At 37.5% G+C, this 14,877-nt stretch overlaps 1 protein-coding gene and 1 non-coding gene across 5 annotated transcripts in view; one reads left to right on the forward strand and one right to left on the reverse strand.

Moving 5' to 3' along the window:
• Positions 1–14,877, forward strand: part of HDAC8 (histone deacetylase 8) — a 254,295-nt gene that overhangs the window by 112,181 nt on the left and 127,237 nt on the right. The window lies entirely within an intron of this gene.
• Positions 14,803–14,874, reverse strand: TRNAC-ACA (transfer RNA cysteine (anticodon ACA)). Its single transcript has one exon. It is a non-coding gene; the product is annotated as a tRNA-Cys (tRNA).

Below are 14,877 nucleotides of genomic sequence, written 5' to 3' on the forward strand. Positions count from 1 at the left end.
TCATGGTTTCTCCATTAGTTATTCTTTCACACAAAAATGGTATTCCACGAAAAGTGGCTAGTTAAGTCACAGTTTAATCACAGATGCACTTTTCCTCAAGACAACCAATATAGTATAGTTTATAACAGAAACACTTTTTCCTTACCTCCTATTTTGTCGCATAGAATGTTAAATCCAAGATCACCAAGGCCATTCTTAAGTGAAACTGGATTTTTTTCTCTTTGCTGTGTGTTGTTGTTCAGTTGCTAAATCATGTCTGACTGTTTGCGACCCTGTGAACTGCAGCACATCAGGCTTACCTGTCCTTCACTATCTCCCTGAGTTTGCTCAAACTTATGTCCATTGAGTCAGGGATGCCATCCAACCATATCATCCTTTTTCGCCCCCTTCTCCTCTTGCCCTAATCTATCCTAGCATCAGGGTCTTTTCCAGTGAGTCAGCTCTTTGAATCAGGTGGCCAAAGTATTGGAGCTTTAGCTTCAGCATCAGTCTTTCCAATGAATATTCAGGACAGATTTCCTTTAGGATGGACTGGTTTGATCTTGCAAGTCTCCTTCCAAGGGACTCTCAAGAGTCTTCTCCAGCACCACATTTTGAAAGCATCAATTTTTCAGTGCTCAGCCTTTTTTATGGTCCAACTCTCATATCTGTACATGATTACTGGAAAAACCATAGCTTTGACTAGATGGACCTTTGTCAGCAGAGTGATGTCTCTGCTTTCTATACAGTCTAGATTTGTCATAGCTTTTCTTCCAAGGAACAAGCATCTTTTAATTTCATGACTGCAGTCTCTGTTCACAGTGATTTTGGAGCCCAAGAAGATGAAATCTGATACCGTTTCCACTTTTTCCCCATCTATTTGACATGAAGTGATAGGACTGAATGCCATGATCTTTGTTTTTTGAATGTTGAACTTTAAGCCAACTTTTTCACTCCTCTTTAACCTTCATCAAGAGGCTGTAGTTCCTTTTTGCTTTCTGCCATTAAAGTGGTGTCATCTGCATATCTGAGGTTGTTGATATTTCTGCCAGCAATCTTGATTCCAGCTTGTGATTCATCCACCCCAGCATTTCATATGATGTACTTAGCATGTAAGTTAAATAAGCAGGGTAACAAAATATACCCTTGATATACTCCTTTCCCAATTTGGAACCAGTCCATTTTTCCATGTCCAGCTATAACTGTTGCTTATTGTCCTGCATACAGGTTTCTCAGGAGGCAGGTCAGGTGGTCTGGTATTCCCATCTCTTTAAGAATATTCCACAATTTGTTGTAATCCACACAGTCAAAGGCTTTAGCATAGCCAATGAAGCAGATTTTTTTTTTTTTTGGAATTCCCTTGTTTTTTTCTATGATCCATGTCTGTTTTCTATGATCTGTGTCTGTATTGCTGTGTGTATATAGCAATAAAGAATATAATAACTGCTGGTATACTTTGTACTACTGCCTTAATTTATATACCATGGTTTCGGCAGTTTTACCCACCATTACTTTTGCATATTTATGCAAATATAGTTGCTCTGTGATGAACCATATAATATACAAATATATATAACTCTAACCCTAACAAGTTATTCAGCACTCTTAATATTTTAGCACCACTTGTGATTGTTGCTAACCATCCACATAAAAAAGGTCTTCTTCAAAGATTAGTGCTGATACTATATGACTACAAGCAAAATAGCAAATCCAGCCACATTTATAGTCTTGTCTGTTTTACAGTCTGAAAATAAGATAATAAGTCTTTCACTGAAAACTAATGAAAGAAATCATGTAAGATCTAAATAAATTGAGACATACTATGTAAATAGTGTAGATTCAATATTGTAAGTATGTCACCTATGGGGGAAGTGTCATGTAAGAAGACAATACAAAGAAGAAAACATTACATCAAAAGATGGATTTAGCACAGTTGAAGGGTACAAGATCAACATATGAAAATCAACTGTATGTCTATATACTAGCAATGAACAAATGGAAATTAATGTTCAGAGAATGAAAGAACAAACCACAGACCGGGATAAAATACTTATAAGTAACATACCTAACAAAAAGGACTTATATCCATAATACATAAATGACTCTCAAATGCAGTATTAAGAAAATGAACAACCCAATAAAAAATAAAGGAAAAAATAACTAAGTCTCCATATTTAGAGGTAAATGTTTAAATAAGCAAGTTACTCTGCCATTTAAAAAGAGGCAGTGCTATGAGTTATTTTACTACCTTTTCATCCAGTGGGCACTGAGGAATGTCAGCTGTCTTAAGTTTCACTGGTCTCTCAGCTATCATGTGCATTTCTCCAGCCCATGCAGTGAAATGATTTATGCATAACATGCTCCAGTGACTTTTTCATTTCTAGTTTGAAAAGTTCTAACAAACAATTTTTGGTTTTTAATAAACTCATCATTTCTACACTTGTGGTACACCATTTCTACACTTTAAGTACACTTAAAATACTCAATTTCTTTCCCTTTAGCTATGTATGGTCCGAAAATGATGCCACAACTTAAATAGTGAATTATTTTGAAACTATATGAAAATGTTCTGTGGATAAGACACTACAAAGTAAATTAATGACATATATACAGATAATTGTAATCATGTTTTCATTTATTGCTCACAATTTCATCCCATGTGTTTTGAAGTAAATGTTTTCCTTCCACAAGTCAGAGCTTTTACCAATACTGCAGTTTCATCTTTTTCAGCATTTTTAAACATAGATGTTATAGCTTGGATTTGAGAAAGCAAGTCTTTTAATCTCCCTTTGTTATGCCGGCAATCCATATTCTTGTTATGTTCTATCTAGATGGAAGTAAAATTCTGGGATTTCAAAATAGTGATTTACTAAGGGGTTTACCTGGTGATGCAGTGGCTAAGAGTCCACACTTCCAGTGCATGGGGCCTGGGTTTGATCCCTGGTCAGGGAACTAGATCCCACGTGCCACAACTAAGAGTTCACATGTTGCATGCTGAAACAAAGACCTGGCACAGCCAAATAAATAAACATTTCAACAAATAATGACTTAACAAATAGAATAGTTACAGATTATAGCAGGTATGACTGAGGATACTTTTTCCATGTCCCTCTTATGGTTAAGGAGTCTAGGTACTGATCATGGTGCCAGTACTTCAGAGGGGAAAACTGAGAAGCTTAAATGAAGAATGGAGGAAAAGACCCAGAGCCTAACCGGGCAAGAGGTCTCATAATAGGGGCACTGGTTGTATGGGCCCTAGCAGGAGATGTAGGGAGACTAGGTAGCTATTCATACCAACCAAGAGATGCAATGCTTAGTCTAGAAAACACCAATTAGCAGTTCTGGACCACACCTCCTATACCCACAGCTGGGCTATACCACATTTGACTGGACTGTGTTGCTCCACTTTGCTACCAGGCTGACAGCCTTCCTCACTGCTCCCATAGTCTTCAGTGACATTCCTTTGCAGACAGCACATATACAGCCACACTGGACCTACGGCTTTCAACACTACCATAAATTATCATTTAAAGACATTTAAAGTTGATTTTTAAAAACATCTTCTAGATTAACCCTTTCCCACATTTTTCAATCCTTTGTATAGATCCAGGTTTCCATCTAGTAAAAGTACATTGTTCTAAAGAACTTAAGAACTTAACTAAAGCAACTTAAGTTTTCTCATGGTATAGTTTTCTAGCAACAAATTATTTTAGCTTTTGTTTGAAATCTTTGTTTTAATTTTTGAAGGATATCTTCACTGTGTATAGAGTTCTAAGTTGATAATTTTTTTCCTTCAAAACGTTTCCTTCGTTTTTTCCTTCACTCACTTGTTTTCTTGCTGGCACGTTTCCTCATGAGAAGTCAGCAGTCATTCTTAGCTTTATTCCTTTGTATAATATATGCCTTTTTCCCTCTCTGGCTCCTTTTAACTTTTGTCTTTGTGACTAGTTTTCAGCAGCTTGATTAATTTCTCCTGGTGTGGTTTTCTTTGTGTTTATCCTATTTTGGTATTCATTGAGCTTCTAGGATCTGAGGGTTTATAGTTTTCATCAAATTTAGAAATATTTAAGCCATTACTTTCTGTCCCTTTTTTTTTTTCTCCTCTACTCCAGGGACTCCATTTAAACCTATTAGGCCAGTTTTATTATCCCATAAGTCACTGCAACCCTTTTTATTTTTTTCAGTCTTTTTTTCTCTTTACTATTCTTTTTGGTTAATTTCTATTGCTTTGCCTTCAAGCTCATTGATCTTTTCTGCCACGTATAAGTGCTGTTAATCCCACCTAGTGAAATTTTCCTTTCAAATATTATACCTTTCATCTCTATAATTTTTATTTCTAAAAACACTTTCCAAAGAAATTGAATCTTTTTAAAAAGACAACCAAGAAAAAGTTTGCTGTTTCTCCCATTGTGTTCATACTTTCTTTTCTTTCTTAGCATCCTTGAACATATGGAGCATATTAATGGCTATTTTAAGGTCCCTGTCTAGTAAATTCCATTATCTGTCATTTCTGAGGCAGTTTCTGTTGATTGATTTTCTCTGGGTTGTAGATCACATTTTCCTGCTTCCTTGCATATTTGGTAATTTTTTTAGCTTTTTATTTTATATTGGAGTATAGCAGATTAACAATGTTGTGACAGTTTCAGGTGGACAGCAAAGGGACTCAGCTGTATATACATGTATCCTAGTAATTTTTAGTTGGATATCCAACATCATGAATTTTGTATTGTTGAGTGCTAGATTTTTTTATTGATTTAGAGAGGATTGTACTTTTTTCTGATAGACAAGTTATTGTGGATATATTTGATCCTTTCAAGGTTTGTTTTTAAGCATATTTAAAGTAAATTTTGCATAGCTGTTGCTCTAGGGCTAACTTAGCCCATTTTGAAGACACTGCTCCTCTGAAGTTCCTGCTTATACCCCATGTATTCACTGAGGTCTCTCCACTTTGGCCCTGTGTGAGCTCTAGGAAGTGTTCATCTTACAAGTTCTCAGTAGTTGTTTCCCTGAAAGAGTTTCTAGACTGTCTTTGTGAAGTTTTACCCTATATATCTTCAGATTGGTATTCATCAAAAGACTCAAGGGGACTTCTATGCATATTTCTATTACTCTTTTTTGGGGGTAGCTTATTTCTGTTCCCACAATTTTTAATTGCCCTGGCTTTTCAGAACTCTAGTCTCTGTCTTCTCTACTTGGAGATCACTCAGCCCTATTTAGATCCCACATAGTCTAGAGATTACCTCCAGACAGAAAGCTAGGGTGATGGTAGGGCTCACCTCATTTGCATCCCTTTTCTCTCAGATCACTTTCTATTGTTGTCTCTTGACCAATGTCTAAAAATGAATGTTTCATATATTTTGTCAATTTTCCAGTTATTTCTGAAGAGAAAATAATTCCACATCTCTTTCCCCTCAGAGCCAGAAGCAGAAGCCCTTTACTTATCTGCTCTCATTTTTTTTTCTGCCTTTATTTTTGAAGGATATTTTTGCTAGATACAAAATTCTACATTGACAGTTTTCATTTTCTTCTGCCCTCCATTGTTTCTGTGTGTATAATATGTTTCCCTGTATATAATGTCTTATTTCGTTGGCTGCCTTTATAAGTTTATCTTTGATTGTCAGAACTTTGGCCATGTGCCTTAGTGTGTACTTTTGTTTGTATTTATCCTGTTTGGGATTCCCTGAGGTCCTGGATATGTGAGTTGCAGCTTGGGATATAATTTGGAAAATTATGAGCTGATACTTCTTCACTTTTCCTGCCCTGTTCTTGCTTCCTGTCTTTCTGGGACACACATCACACATGTGTTGGATTAATTGATAATGTCCTACAAGTCATTTAAACTCTCATTTTTCTTCTAAAATTTGTTCTCTATGTTTCAGTTTGCTTGATTTCCATTGATCTGTCTTCAGGCTTACTAATTTTCTTCTTTAGTATTCAGTCTGCCATTAATCGCATTCAATGAATGTTTTATGCCATCTCATCCAATGATTTTTTTAAGCTTCTTAATTTTGAAATGGTTTTAGATCCAGAGACAGTTGTGAACATAGTACAGCAAGGTCCCATGTACCATTCACTCAGTTTCTCCCAATAGTAACATCTTATATATCTGTGGTAAAATATCAAAACCAGGAAATTGACACTGGTGTAATCCAGAGACCTTATTCAGGTTTGACCACTCATGTGTGTGTATGTGTGTATTTAGTCCTATGCAATTTTATCATACGTATAGATTGATATAACCACTACCACGGTCAAGATACAAAACTGTTCCATCACTAGAAAGACACCCCCCCCCCCCCACCTTGTGCTACTCTATTATAACCACTTCTGCCTTCCTCTCTTCCCCCACCCCTTTATAATCCCTGGAAGAAACTAATCTGTTCTTCACATCCATATTTTTTTTTTCATTTAAAGAATGTGATATAAATAGAATTATGTAACATGTGACCTCTTGAGATTGGCTTTTTCACTCATAATCTCTTGAGATCTGTCTAAGTTGTTTCATTAGTAAATAATTCATTCCCTTTTATTACTGAATAGTATTCCATGGTATAGATGTACCATAGTTTAACCATTTATCCCTTGAGGAACATTTGTGTTGTTTCCAATTTATGACTATTAAAATTAAGCATTCATGTATAGTTTTTGTTTGAATATAATTTTTCATATCTCTGAGATCAATACTCACGAATACAATTGCTGGATCATATGGTGTGTATAGCTTTGCTCCTTTCTGAAACTGACACTCATGCTTTCTTCCTACTACTGTTTACGCAGTATATATATTTTCTATCATTTTTACTTCAACTTCTCTTTATCATTATATTTAAAGTGATTATTTTACAGACAGGCTATTATTAGGTCATATTTTTAACCCATTCTACCAATCTCAGTATTTTAATTGGTGTGTTTAGACCATTTGCCTTTAATGTAGTTATTGGTATGTCAAGGGCTTAAGTCTGCCAGTTTGTTTTCTGTTTGTTCTCTGTTTTTTCCTCTTACCTCCCTGTGGATTTCTTGAAAATATTTTAGGAATGTCACTTTTATTTATCTATAGTGTTTTTGAGTATTTCATATAGATTTTTTAGTGATTTCTTTAGGTATTACATTTTATATATGTAACATCAAAGTCCTTGGTATCAACATTTTGCTACTTCGATGGAGTTATAGAAGCCTTACCTGCCTTTATGTTCCTTTACTTTCCTCTTTAATATATCTTAAACTTTCCCTCTGTATACATTGAGAACCACATCAATGTTATAGTTTTTGTTTCAACCATCAAACAAATTTTTGAAACTCAGAAGAAGAATCTAAAATTTCTCTTTTCAGGACCTCCCTGATAGCTCAATTGGTAAAGAATCTGCCTGCAAAGCAGGACACCCCGTTTCAATTCCTGGGTTGGGAAGATCGCCTGGAGGAGGGATAGGCTACCCACTCCAGTATTCTTGGGCTTCCCTTGTGGCTTAGCTAGTAAAGAATCCACCTGCAATGCAGGAGACCTGGGTTTGATCCCTGGGTTGGGAAGATTCCCTGGAGAAGGGAAAGGCTACCCATTCCAGTATTCTGGCCTGGAGAATTCCCTGGACTGTATAGTCCATGGGGTCACAAAGAGTCAGACACAACTGAGTGACTTTCACTTTCACTTTTCTTTCAAGACTTCTTTATCATTTCCTTTCTGTTTGGAAAACTTCCTTTGGCCATTCTCTTAGAGAATGTCAGATGAAGACAAATTCTTACTGTTTTTCTTCCTCTGAGAGTGTCTTGGTTTGTCTTTTACTCCTGATGGATATTTTCACTGGCATAGAATTCTGACTTGGCAGTTCTTCTCTTTTGGCACCTAAAAAATGTGCCTTTTTCTTCTGGCCTCCATGGTTTCTGATGAGAAATTCGCTGTCATGCAAATCACTGTTTCCATAATGGTAAAAATGTAAAATGATACATCATTTCTCTCTATCTGCTTTCAAGATTTTGGTTTTGGTCTTTTGTTTTTATGTTTCAGATATTTGATTATGATATGACTTAGAGTGAACGTTTTTGGGTTTATCCTGTTTAGTTCATTCAGCATCTTGAATCTATAGGATTATATCTTTCACCTAACTTGATGATGTTTCAGCCATTATTTCTTTGATTATTTTCAAAATGCCATCTTCCTTATCGTCACCTACTGGGACTCTGATGACACAAATATTTGATCTGTCTTGTCCAACAGGACCCTATGTCTCTGTTGATTATTTTTCATCCTATTCTCTATTGTTCAGACTGGGTAATTTCTATTCTTCTACTTTCAAATTCACTAATTCTTTTCTCTGTCATCTCCATTTTTCTAATAAGCCTATCCAGTAAGGTTTCTGTTTTGGTTATTGCCTATCCAGTAAGGTTTTTGTTTTGGTTATTGTACTTTGCAGTTCCAAAATGTCCATTTTTTATGTTTTCTGTTTCCTTGTTGATACTTTGTTTCCCCCAACCCACCTCCCCCCCCCCACCACCACTTTGTTTCTAGCATGCTTCTGAATGCTTGTAATTGCTTTGGAAACACTGTTGTGATGGCTGCCTTAAAATACTTATCAGGTAATTCTAATATATGTGTCATCTTGGTGTTAACATCTGTTGATTGTCTTTTCTCATTCAAATTGAGACTTTCCTGATCTTGGTATGATGAGTGACTTTTTATTTGAACCTGGAGATTTTGGGTCTTTTATCATGATACTGAAAATTCTGTACTCTGATTTTTCAGGCTAAGATGCTTATAGCTTTCTTCTTGAGCTTTACCATATACCACACAAAATATAAAACTAATGAGTCTTACCCAGCATAGTTCCCTTCTTTCAAGAGTTGAATTCCCTCTAGTTTTTGCCTGGTTTAGGATGTTCTCTAATACCTTAAACTTATCATAATGGTTACTCTGATATTATCAGAATACAGAAGTCACACTTACCTTTCATTGTATACCTTTTGGTTTCTTTTGAAGTTTTTACCATGTATGTATGATTTCTTTAAAAATGTAACTAAATTATTGAAAACATAAAAATTAAATAAATATATTTATCAGACAGACCTGCTTTCATTGACCAGCTCCAGGAAGTGATCATCAGTTCAGTTCAGTTGCTCAGTTGTGTCCGACTCTTTGCGACCCCATGAACTGCAGCACGCCAGGCCTCCCTGTCCATCACCAATGCCCAGATTGTACCCAAACTCATATCCATTGAGTCTGTGATGCCATCCAACCATCTCATCCTCTGTTGTCCCCTTCTTCTCCTGCCCTCAATCTTTTCCAGCATCAGGGTTTTTTCAAATGAGTCAGCTCTTCGCATCAGGTGGCCCAAGTATTCAAGTTTCAGCTTCAACATCAGTCCTTCCAATGAACACCCAGGACCGATCTCCTTTAGGATGGACTGGTTGGATCTCCTTGCAATCCAACGGACTCTCAAGAGTCTTCTGCAACACCACAGTTCAAAAGCATCAATTCTTCTGTGCTCAGCTTTCTTTATAGTCCAACTCTCACATCCATACATGACTACTGGAAAAACCATAGCCTTGACTAGATGGACCTTTGTTGACAAAGTAATGTCTCTGCTTTTTAATATGCTGTCTGGATCAGTCATAACTTTCCTTCCAAGGAGTAAGCATCTTTTAATTTCGTGGCTGCAGTCACCATCTGCAGTGATTTGGGAGCCCCCCAAAATAAAGTCAGCCACTGTTTCCACTGTTACCCCATCTATTTCCCATGAGGTGATGGGACCGGATGCCATGATCTTCGTTTTCTGAATGTTGAGCTTTAAGCCAACTTTTTAACTCTCCTCTTTCACTTTCAAGAGGCTCTTCAGTTCTTCTTCACTCACTGCCATAAGAGTGGTGTCATCTGCATATCTGAGGTTATTGATATTTCTCCTGGCAATCATGATTCCAGCTTGTGCTTCCTCCAGCCCAGCATTTCTCATGATGTACTCTGCATAGACGTTAAATAAGCAGGGTGACAATATACAGCCTTGACGTACTCCTTTTCCTATTTCGAGCCAGTGTGTTGTTCCATGTCCAGTTCTAACTGTTGCTTCCTGACCTGCATACAGATTTCTCAAGAGGCATGTTAGGTGGTCTGGTATTCCCATCTCTTGAAGAATTTTCCAGTTTGTTGTGATCCACACAGTCAAAGGCTTTGGCATAATCAATAAAGCAGAAATAGATGTTTTTCTGGAATTCTCTTGCTTTTTCCATGATCCAGTGGATGTTGGCAATTTGATCTCTGGTTCCTCTGCCTTTTCTAAATCCAGCTTGAACATCTGGAAGTTCACAGTTCACGTATTGCTGAAGCCTGGCTTGGAGAATTTTGAGCATTACTTTACTAGCATGTGAGATGAGTGCAATTGTGCAGTAGGTTGAGCATTCTTTGGCATTGCCTTCCTTTGGGATTGGAATGAAAACTGACCTTTTCCAGTCCTGTGGCCACTAAGTTTTTCAAATTTGCTGACATATTGAGTGCAGCACTTTCACAGCATCATCTTTTAGGATTTGAAATAGCTCCACTGGAATTCCATCACCTCCACTAGCTTTGTTCATAGTGATGCTTCCTAAGGCCCACTTGACTTCACATTCCAGGATGTCTGGCTCTAGGTGAGTGATCACACCATCGTAATTATCTGGGTCGTGAAGATATTTTTTGTACAGTTCTTCTGTGTATTCTTGCCACCTCTTCTTAATATCTTCTGCTTCTGTTAGGTTCATACCATTTCTGTCCTTTATCGAGCCCATCTTTGCATGAAATGTTCCCTTGGTATCTCTGATTTTCTTAAAGAGATCTCTAGTCTTTCCCATTGTATTGTTTTCCTCTGTTTCTTTGCATTGATCACTAAAGAAGGCTTTCTTACCTCTCCTTGCTATTCTTTGGAACTCTGCATTCAAATGGGTATATCTTTCCTTTTCTCCTTTGCTTTTCACTTCTCTTCTTTTCACAGCTATTTGTAAGGCCTCCTCAGACAGCCATATCATATCATATCATAGTAATAATGTATTCTAGACAAGTTGAGCAAATTATTTAACCAGTCTGGACCTTAGTTTCCTCACCTATAAGATGGGAATCGTTGTGACTATTAAGTGTGTTGAGGTAGATAAAATGCTGAGAACAATGGCTGGCATAAATAAATAAAATATACAAATATATTACTAATATAATATATAAATAATATAAATTAAACTTTATATATCATGGCTAATGTCAGAAATATTACTAAAACCCCTCACAACCAGGAACATGTTTCTTCTTAATCCCTCAGTGCTGAGAATTTGGTATCCAGTAAGTGCTTAATAAATTAAAAAACCTGAACATGATGCTGGTGTACTGGATGCTATGTGGATTTAGCCTAACAGCTCTTGATGACACAGAGCTCATGGAACAAAATTTTTTAAGCCTATATAAATGAAATATTATCATTTTATGTGAACAAATGTGAGTATGAACAAAGCCAAATACTAGAAACTTTATATTTGAGTTTTATATTTAGATAAGGTGTTAGTACAGGCATTCAGCAAACTATCCTTCTATAGAAAAAAGCTTCATAGAAATAGAATCTAGGAACTGTTTGAGAAAAGAACTTAACATTTATTAAGCACCAATTATATCCCATGTAAGAATATCCATATGCCATATCCTTTACATAATAATCTCATTTATATCTCTTAGCAACCTGGGAGGTAAGCATTATCCCCCTATGAGAAAATAAGACTCACCAAATAACTTGGCTGCTGCTAAGTCGCTTCAGTCGTGTCTGACTCTGTGCGACCCCATAGACAGCAGCCCACCAGGCTCCCCCATCCCTGGGATTCTCCAGGCAAGAATACTGGAGTGGGTTGCCGTTTCCTTCTCCAATGCATGAAAGTGAAAAGTGAAAGGGAAGTTTCTCAGTCGTGTCAGACTCTTAGCGACCCCATGGACTGCAGCCCACCAGGCTTCTTCGTCCATGGGATTTTCCAGGCAAGAGTACTGGAGTGGGGTGCCATTGCGTTCTCCAAATAACTTGGCTAGGATCAGCTAATAAAACAGCATAACCAAGATTGAAACTGAAATTTTTCAAATTTGGGGCTTATTCCTTTTATCCTTCTTTCAAGGATAAGACCCAGGGTTTTAGTACAAAGAATACATGGGAGAAAAATAAGCATTTATAAAACATCTACTTCTGACCAGAAAACATGCCACATGCATTATTTCATTTAGTTCTAAAAGCCTTATGTTACTCAGTTCTCACAGTAACCTTATAAGAATGAAGAAATATTTGTTGAGCACCTGCAGTGTGCCTAACACTTCAGTTGGGCTTATATAAGTTACCTCACATGGTCTCCTAACAGCCCAGTGAAACCTGTACTGCCAAACTAGAAAGAAAGCAGGCTGAGCTTCCTTCACATCTGGCTGCCTCTCGAGGCAGCTCTAAAAGACACCCCTCCGGGATGCTTATTTCCAAGCATTTTGCAGAACCTGTATTCCACAAAATAATGACTTTTAAAATACAGTCCAGGTAATACAAAGGTCTTGCCATACCGGTGGCTTTTTAATCTTTTGGTGGTCATGGACCCCTTTGAGAATCTGACGCCCTCTCCTCCGAGATAAATGCTTACAATTACACAATTTTGGATACAATTTCAGAGCATTCAGCAATTTGCTAAAGCCTATCAATGGATTCTTTGTTTAAAACAAACAAACAGAAACCCGCTCTAAGGAACAGAAATAAATCTTAGGAAACAAGAGAGCTTATTAATGCTTCAGTTATTGAGTTTTACAAGTCTTCTGGAACACTAACATCTATATTTGACCATTCTATTTCACAAAGTCAATATTAGTCCTATTTTTCTTTTGGTTTTTCAGCCTTGGCACTATTAGCTTTTCTGGTGGTATAATTCTTTGTTGGGCAGTGTTGGGATGCTGTTCTATGTATTATAGGATGCTGAACAGCATCCCTGCCCTGTGCTTATTAGATGCCAGGAGCACAATCCCTGCATCTCCCTGTTTTGACAACCAAGAATGTACCCAGACATTGCCAAATGTCCCCTGGCAGAATCACCCCCTGTTGAGAACTGCTGGTTTGTAATAATTACTGTCATTACTCCTGAGTCACTCACAAGTAGAAGGGGCCCAAGATCCAGACTTTTTAAAAGTATTTCCTTTTTCTTGCTTGCTTAAGATCTCCTGCAGTACTTCTCAGATGGGCTAAGCAAGATGATTCATTTCACAAATTAAACTGTGACCTGAAGTTGTAAAGTTTTTCTTACTGAAGAGACCAAAAGAAAGTTCACATAGCTGCCCTGCTTTACTGGTTGAATGATTGAATGACTGACTTATCAAGTGACTCAGTCATTCAAGGAATATTTATTGAATGCCAACAAGGTGCCAGACACAGTGCTGGGCACAGTGCTAAGTGCTGAGGGTACAAAGAAGTAAAAGATATCCCTTTGCCCAAAGAAATTAACAGTCCAGCAGGGGAGACAGACGTACATAGACGACTTCAGTTCACTGTGTTAAAACACTAAGTTAGAGGCATGCACAGTCTACAAGGTCACAGAAGAAAGCAAATTACTTGGAGTGGGGCAGGGGCATGGGGGACAGGGAAGATATCCTGAAGATGATGTCTGGCAAGGACCGAGCCAAGAATTAGCCAGGTAAATAAGCATGTGAAAAGAGGTTATGGAAACAGCAATAAAAAGGCACACAACTGTGAAACAGCATGACACCTTTAGGAAATTATAAACAGTGCAGTATTACCACAACATAAACTTTAAGGCAAGGAATGAGAGATGAGACTAGATAATAACACTGACAATAGCTAACAGTTATTGTGCACTTACTGTGTGCCAGGCAGTGTTCTAAGTGCCTTACATGGATATGTCATGTAATTCTCATGATTATAATACATATGGAAACTGAGACAAAAGGAGATTGGGTACCTTGCCCAAAGTGGTGCATCATTAGAATGAGATTCAAAGTAGCCCATGCTTTTAACTACAGAAAGCTGTGTCATGCTAAAGAACTGAAAATGTACCTTTTGGCAGTACTGAATCATGAAAGGGCAGTGACGTGGTTAAATCTGTGTTTTGCTGAGATGACTCAGTATACATTTAAGAGAGGCCAGGCTGGAGACTTGCAATATATCAGGAAAGTCATGAAGGGAGTTGGAAGTAGGGATGAAGATAAGGGAAAGATTTGGGAAATTTTTAGGAGACAGAATTAGGACAACTTGAAGATTAATTGGATTATGAAGGTAAATGAGAAGGAAAAACCTAGGACGTCACTGTTTTCTGGTTTGGATAACTGGATGACGTTACTGCATGATGAATACAGGAAGAAGAGCATGGCAAGTAAGCCGGTTTTTACGTTGGGTACCAGATGCCGTTAGAACATCCAAGGGGATCTTACCAAGATGCAGTTGGATTTATGAGTCTAAAGTTCAAGGAATGTCACAACTGGATATAGGTCTGAGTATCAACAGCATGTAACTAAAACCATGAGAGTAAACAGATTACCTGTGGAGAGTGTGTAAGAAGGACATCATAGAGCCAAGGAGGAAATCTTGAGGAATTTCAGTGTCTAAAGGACCAGCAAAAATGAGCTCACAAAGGAGATTGAAAAAGTATGTTAAGGATAAGCAGTATAGCAGAATGTTTAAAATCATGGACTCTGGATTCTGTCTGTATGATTTTATATCCTCTAGGCTCAGCCTCATACCAGCTATGTGACTTTAGGCAAGTTACTTCACCTTTAAGCCTAGATTGAGGCTCTTCCATCCATGGGATTTTCTAGGCAAGAATACTGGAGTGGGTTGCCATTTCCTTCTCCAGGAGATCTTCCCTACCCAGGGATTGAACCCGGGTCTCCCGCATTGTAGGCAGATGCTTTACCATCTGAGCCACCAGGGAAGT

This window comes from Budorcas taxicolor, chromosome X (assembly GCF_023091745.1).
Source record: "Budorcas taxicolor isolate Tak-1 chromosome X, Takin1.1, whole genome shotgun sequence".
Classification (NCBI taxonomy): domain Eukaryota; kingdom Metazoa; phylum Chordata; class Mammalia; order Artiodactyla; family Bovidae; genus Budorcas; species Budorcas taxicolor.